This window comes from Cicer arietinum, chromosome 1, assembly GCF_000331145.2.
Source record: "Cicer arietinum cultivar CDC Frontier isolate Library 1 chromosome 1, Cicar.CDCFrontier_v2.0, whole genome shotgun sequence".
In the NCBI taxonomy this organism is placed as follows: domain Eukaryota; kingdom Viridiplantae; phylum Streptophyta; class Magnoliopsida; order Fabales; family Fabaceae; genus Cicer; species Cicer arietinum.
Window position 1 is genome coordinate 32952847 of NC_021160.2, and position 8035 is coordinate 32960881.

The following is an 8035-nucleotide window of genomic DNA, read 5'->3' on the forward strand; positions in this document are numbered from 1 at the left end:
TTTGCCACAATGATAGCATATCACTTCTTTTCTAGTCCTCGACTTGCTTCTTGACTTGCTATGACTTTCAGAGTTGTCGCGTCTATGGAAGTTTCTAGATTGACTTCTCCCCCGTGACTCTGTAACTAGTGCTTCTGACTTTGAGGAAGAACCAATCAAACCACGTTCCTTTCTTCGAGCTTCTTCATTCAACATGCTCTCTTTAACTGTTGACATTTTCAACTTTTCACTTGGAGCTGAATTGGTCAACGTCACAACAAGGATTTCCCAATTATCAGGCAAGGAACTCAACAATAACAATGCTTGCAACTCATCATCTAATTTAATTTCTGCAGTTGTCAACTGATTCACTGTATTGTGAAAAATACTCATATGCTCTGCCATTGAATCCCCATCTTTGTATTTCATATTCACCAGCTTCCGAATCAAGAATGCTTTATTTTGCACATTCTTTCGTTCATACAACTCTTTTAATTTTTCCCACATCTTGTTAGCATTTATTTCAGTTTGAACATGTGGATACACACTAAGATCCAACCACTGCCTGATCAACGCCACTGCCTTTCTATTCATCTTCTTCCAGTCAGCGTCAGATTTATCTGCGGGTTTAGCAGTGTCACCCTCAATAGGATCATACACATCTTTACTGTATAACATGTCTTCCATGAGAGTCTTCCAAAGTGTATAATTAGAAGAGTTGAGTTTAATCATATTGGGACCTTTATTTTCCTCCTCCATTTAAATGCACAAATCAAATAACCGAGCTCTAGATACCACTTTGTTGGGAAAAAACCAGAGATAATTAGCGATAATTATCTCAATAGTGCGGAATATTTTTTCCCCACATGTGAAGATAAATGACCAAACAGAAAATACAATTCCACATAACAAAAATAATTGGCAGAAAATTAAATATGAGACAAACGCAATTTTTAACGTGGAAAACTTCCCTCAAATTTAGAAAATAAAAACCACGGGACCTAATCCAGTAAAACTTCCACTATAATAATTAATGGGTACACAAAGTGTCTTCTTAATAACAATATGGAATATCAATCAACAATAACAACCCTATAACAACCTTATAACAACCTTCCACTAAAGTGGGTATGCCAAAGTAACTCTCATAGAAGATAAAACTACTCAAATTATATATTAAAGTAACAAGCTGAGTGGTAGGAATAACATACTAATTTTGTATATCAAACGGAACAAGTTTGATACACACCTGTTACCACCACTGGAACCAAACCCTTATTTTTCTTCTCTGGCAACCGTTCTTCTTCCGTTGTTTTTCTGTGTATTCTTGGGATTTCTAATCCCTTTTATTACCTTCAAGTGGGCCAAGCCCATTAAATTTTTTTTTCTTTTTCTTTTTATTTCAATAATAATAATAATAGTAAAATTGGTGGGTTCCACTTGAAGAGTGAGTCCACCCAACAATTAGAATTTGTTCAGATCATCAAATAAGAAAAAAGGAATTAGTTGATAGACTACTGAGTCTCGAATTGCCCACTCTATTAATCTCATAGAACGAAAAATTAGATCATCTTTCATTTATAATGACAATTTACATTGCATCAAACCAAAAGAGAAACATCTACGAAAAATCATAAACTTTTGATTCATTTGATTGTAATAATGAATTTACATAACATAAAGGTATTGTTTAGACAATGCAAAGTGTGCCTTCATTTTTCTTTTCATAGCATTTAATTCTTTTGTATGTTTCTATCTATGTGTTTGCTTCATTTTGTTGGCAGATAAGACGTGGTCATTCAGGTGAGTTTGATAGCATTATATATATATATATATCAAGTTTGAATGAGATTTTGCCAGAGATTTGTTAGATTAATTATTTAATTAATCTATTATAATTGATAAATATTGAAAATTATTAAACATAAATAATGGTCAATTGTTATTAAGCATTTAGTATATGTTGGGTTTTTGTTGTTAAATGAACCATAATGAATTGTACCATTCAATTAACTTTATTCCATTCCTGAAAATATAGATTGAGAGTAGTTCATTGCTAATCATTTTCTTTCTATTTATATATTTCAAAATACAAAAGTAAGTCGTTTTCAATTATTTTTGTTAATGTAAATATGTTATAGTTTATATCTAATATCATTCGTTTTCAACAAGATCAATCCAATAAGTATAATTTTTCTCATATCTATGCTTAATGTTTTTTATTGCTTGATCAACTTTAAAATGTTCTAAGATTTGTATTTTGAAACGGAAGTAGACTTTACAAATGCTTGAGATGAGAAATTCATAACAAATTGTGTCTCAAGTATATGACCAATATTAGATTCTAAATTGATAATTATGTTAACTAGAAATTATATTGTGACTTAGTAGTTGAAACATGCAAGTGCCTTGAGCATCAATTGATAGTGTGATAACTTACATATTTGATATTTGATAAAAATTTAGTTGTCGCCCCCAAATCTCATATGAAGTACCTATGATAATTATTCTGTAACATTTTCCATAGAAATCGTTTGGAATTTCTTTTTCTATCATTAGAAATTAGACTTATTTTTCTATGAAATAGTCATTGGTTTTACTAAATTTAATTTAGTATTGATAGACAAAATTGTGTCCCAAGTATTACTCTTATTAAGTTATAGTTAAGTTTTAAAGAATTATTGCACAAATGATTTTTTCATACCAAGTACATAAAATATGCTGAAATCACCTAAAAATTAATTTTCCAGTTTCATGTTATTAAATTTATAACTCAATATATTGTTGGGGAAATGTTTAAATATTTTAGTATTTAAGAATTGAAAAGTATCACCTGCTTTATCCACATATATTTAATGTAGAGTGAGGTTATATTACAGAACAAGTTTTTGTCTCACAGATTGATTTCATTTTAATGAATTTGTTGTTATATATATGTGCTATAATCATTTTTCAATATATTTATTGATTTTCGTGATTTTGTTTTCATGAATTTGTTGTTATATATATGTGTTATAATCATTTGTGTCAATATATTTATTGATTCTAAATACCTTTTTGCTTTATTAGTAGGAGAAAATTACTATCAATTGAATGGTGTTTTCATTTTTCAAAACACCACAACTTACGTTACTTTAATAACTTAAATTTTGAAAAAATGTGAACTATATCTTTATTTAAAACATACTTATAAACTGAGGGGTGTGACAACTATAAAATTAGTTTAATGTATATATCTTACACAAATAATAAAGTAAAGATACACAGTACTTTTAGCTCAACTATTTTATAAAGTTTAAAAAATAAGATATAATTATATAAGAGTGAAAAAAGAAGTAATAATGACAAATATGTTAACATATTAGTTCAATTACCTTGATGATGTGAAAAAATTTAACCCCTAATTGTTTTGGTTTATTTGACATATTTTCATAACTATACCTAACCCAAAACATATTGGATAGGTTGGGATGAGAATTGTTACTAAAACGTAAAGTACACAATTTACCAAGTCAATAACTTAAGTTTGATTTTTTAATTTTCCACTTCCTCATTCATACAATCAAAATAAAGAGAAATAGGAAAATATACATTCTCTCACCTCTCAACACAAATCTGCGTGCATCTCTCGCCTTTCATTCTCTCAATTGATGTTATGACTAGACACTTGAAAGTGTCACAACAATAAGAAATTAAGGATTTGAAGAGAATCAATACTTGAGTAAATACATCATATTCACTATCCCTTAGCAAATAAAAAAACAGGTAAGAAGCAATCAAATTGAGATGCATCAAACAACAAAACCATAAATAATTTGACACATAGCTTTATACAGGTTCACCACATACTTGGCTACATCCAGTCCCTTCATTCAAAAGACTTTAATCCACTCATTCAAATACCATGAATTATAAATCACCTGACCCTCCAAGTTAGTCTTCCCAAATAGTCTGACAACCCCATACTTTTGAGGAACTAACCACCTTAACCTACATATAACACCCTAAATATTTAATTAATATATAATGGTAAATTATAATAAATTATATTATATGTGTATTTTATGTGGTGTGATGATTTCCTACGCGTTTTTTTTAATCTTGATAATTTATTTGAATTATTAATATTAAATAAATTTATTTGCTTAATTTTAGGCAAACTAAAAAAAAACATAAAAAAATAAAAAGAATGAAACCACACACTAAATTATGTTACTAACACACTATCCTTTTAAGAGTAATAGGAAAGACACCTAGATAATCTGCATAAATAGCTAATGTGGAAGATTAGATGATGATCACATTAATCTAACTCAAATAACTTTAAGATTTAGTGCCACAAAGTGAATGGATAAATTTAACTTCATCTAATGTGGAAGATTAGATGATGAACACATTAATCTTAATACCACTCTCTTTACTCACAAAACTGAAAACCATATTAGCTCAAATATGCACTTACAAGTTGTAGTACCATGTAGAATCCATTATATACTTAATCATAATAAGGGAAAAATAGTCCAACTATTCCATCCAACCAAATCAAACCACATTTAACTGTTGATTTTCTTAAAAACCTTGGTTACATAATATTGTTTATCATTTTATTTTCCTCAATTATTAAAATGAATGTTGATAACATAAGTAGAAATTACTTAACAATTCTCGTCGTGGGAATTATTTTTACTTACCACTCTAATACTTGTTTATTTACTGTGTATAATTAAACACATTTTAACACAACGTAACACACCGATTTTTAACAGCGGGAATGTATTTTTTTTTTTTTTTAAAATTCATAAAACAAAGAATTTCAATTGTAACAACCCATTTTTTTTTCGTAAAACAAACATAAATCGAATTTCATAAATAAAGGAAGAAATACATTTGGATAATATTTAAGTCGTAACATAATGACAAAGTCAACAAATATTTACAAGCAGCGGAATAGTTTTAGAAATAAAAATCCAAAGTATTCAAACATCAAAATACACCGGGGCTCTGAGGCCTATCAGACATAGCTCATGAGTGATGGCAAAATAATTAACGTGTTTGCATATGATGATTAGAGTATTGGCAAATAGACATTAAGATCAAGAGTGAGGAAGCTGCAATACATGGTATTATTTCAACAAAATCCATAAATCAAACTTGAGCTCTAAAATGAGAAACTCCATATTTGTTTTTTGCTTTTTCATTATCTTTTCTCTGAAAATGAAAATAGAAGAACCTCAAATCAGTTTTAAAATATAAAATATTAAAATCAATCAAATCATTCAACCAATGCAAATTGATAAGAGAGGAAAAACAATTTTCACTTACTTGTGAATCCCTAAATCGTTGAATCTGAATCGTTGAGTCTGACTCCCGGAGTCTGAATCGTAAATCGCTGAGTACGTATTGAAATCCGATTAAAGAGAAATTTGATTAAAGAAAAATTATTGAAGATGAATACGTATTGAAGAGGAAATCGATTAAAGAGGAAATTGAAGGAATTGATTGAAGGCGAAATCGATATTATTGACGAAGAAATTGGGAAAAACTTGGACAATTTATGAGATGAAATCGGAATAGGGAAAGGAGAATAAATTGCATAAGTGAAAAGACATAGGGAAGGGTTAATGCATCACCTCATGAAGTCAAAATCAAAACGCAAAATAAAAATAAAAAAAAAAAGTTGTATCTACAGTGCATGAAAGAACAAGATAAAGAGGGAAATATAAAGTAAAACACACGATTTCCAAAATATGCTTCAAAATTGTAACTACGAATAAGCGAGAAATTCAACCTACGATGGGGATGGAGCGAGAGAGGTTCAACCTACGTTGAGGATGGAGCAAGAGAGGTTCAACACGTAATGGAATTGGAGTTACTCAGATAAGAAAAAAATGTGCAAAATTTGAGGATTTTGATTTTTTAGGGTTCAGATTTGGAAGGATAGGAAAAATGGAAAAGGGAGAAGCGGGATTGGAAAAGTGGGAACGCGTAGATGAAAATTAATCAAGCAACACATATTTTTATTTGAGTTTTTTTTATTTTAAAGTTATGATATATTTATTATATTATATTAAATCAGAATAAGTGACACTCTCTCTTTGTAGCTAAAAATAACTATAGTGACAAATAAAAATATATCACTAAAAATTAAGTGTCACAATAGATTTTTTTTAGTGCGTTGGTTTAGAGATGCTGGAGTTATTATTGAATCGTGAGTGAAATAAGAAAGAAAATATTCATAAATATACCAAACTCAAAACATATAACAAGTGGGAAATATTCTTTTGATTGGAGAATAATTAAAAAAAAATTATTTGAATAAAGTATAAAACATATATTGTTTCATTTATGAGGTGATTTGATAATTTCAATATATTTGACATCATGAAACTTTAATTAATTCTTAAAGTTTGAACCACAAATATTTAATTATTTGTTGTACGGAGATAGTCTTTATTTTTATTTTTAAATAATTTGTTAGTGATAAACTTTAATAAATTAAAGTGGGTCTAGTAATCAATTTATAATTGTCTCTGAGTGAATTTGAACACAATAGATCTCGTTTGAAGAGAGTAATTTATAAGTAATATATAAAAATTTGTGCAACTTGTGTTGAATATTTGTAGAGTTAAAAAACTTTAATGTTAATATTTTAAAAAATATTGAATGGGATGAAACTATTATTATTAATAATGTTGTTACTAATGATCAATTTACAATTGTCTACGGTTGGATTTGAACTCTATTCCCCGAGGTTAGAGAATGAAATTGCTATATCACTAACCCCCAACATCTGATGGACAACTCAAGTGTTAAATTTTATCATCTTTTTTTTAAAAGAACTTTGATATTTATATTATTTTATCGATAAAAATGTACTATTTTACCTATGTTTTCACACTCTCAATATCTTCATGTCACTCTATCGATAGTTAGACCATAAATAAATAGATATATTTAACACGAAAAATTAATTACCAATCAACATTATAATATCATTTTTGATATTATTATTATTATTACAGAATATATAAAAATTACTACATAATATGACTTTTCGAATTAATTTATTAAAATCTTAAAGACTCCCTTTGGTGATATATTTTATCAAATATATAAAGAAAGTACAATTATAACACGAAAATCTCTGACTTTTACTTGTTGCAACAACATACGCTGATGTTTTTTATGCAATAACCACCTTTAGGATTGCCCAATGTTATTTGACATAAATGGTTACAAAATTCATCTGTATCTGCACAATGATTATAAAGAAAGCAGCCTGGTGGAATTTTCACATCTGCACCTACTATAAACAATAAAGATCCATTAGTAATATAATCTTACATTCTAGAGAATCTTTTTGCATTTCAAACATAATAAACACATTTTCATATAAAAAATATATCAAAAAACATAAATTAAAAAGTGCATATGAAACACTACTATAATTTTTTGCAATCCATATATTTTCTTGAAAATGTAACATTATTGAGATATTGAACTAGTTTGTTACCTGATACCGTGACTAAAGCTAGACACATAATTAAAAAGGTAAAAAGGAGAGGATAGATTTGTTTTGCCATTCTGTTTTGAAAGGTTGACAAGAAACAATTTGTAATAGGATATTTAAAATGACTAGGGAAATTGTGTTTAAATAATGGCATTCCAGTGATTTTAATTTGAAATAGTTATTACCAAATCCGTTTGTAATAATATAATTTTCATAAAAATGTTAGTTTTTGTTTGACAAACCGGTTTATATTTTTGAAAGTTTATAAGCTTTTACTTTAGTTTTTATACAATTAATTTATTATATATTTGATCATCAAATACAAATACAACCAATAGTGACAAGTGTATATCTTCTTAAACTATACATAAAATAAAGACTACCTTTTAGTGTATTATTTTCTTTGCTTTCTATCCTCAATTTAAACTTTATCATTTATAATATTATGATTCTTTGTCAAACTAATAAATGAATTTACTTCTATAACTATATGTAAAATGAATATTAACTTTTGGGGTAACATTTTTCTTCTAATTTTACCCTTCA

The 8035-nt window shown here is 27.9% G+C and overlaps 1 long non-coding RNA gene across 1 annotated transcript; it reads right to left on the reverse strand.

The window, feature by feature from the left end:
* Window positions 1-6950: 6950 nt before the first annotated feature.
* LOC105852871 (uncharacterized) lies at window positions 6951-7655 on the reverse strand. The gene is made up of 2 exons (XR_003471317.2): window positions 7493-7655; window positions 6951-7285 (listed from the first exon to the last, which is right to left on the reverse strand). It is a non-coding gene; the product is annotated as an uncharacterized lncRNA (long non-coding RNA).
* Between the last annotated feature and the right edge of the window lie 380 nt (window positions 7656-8035).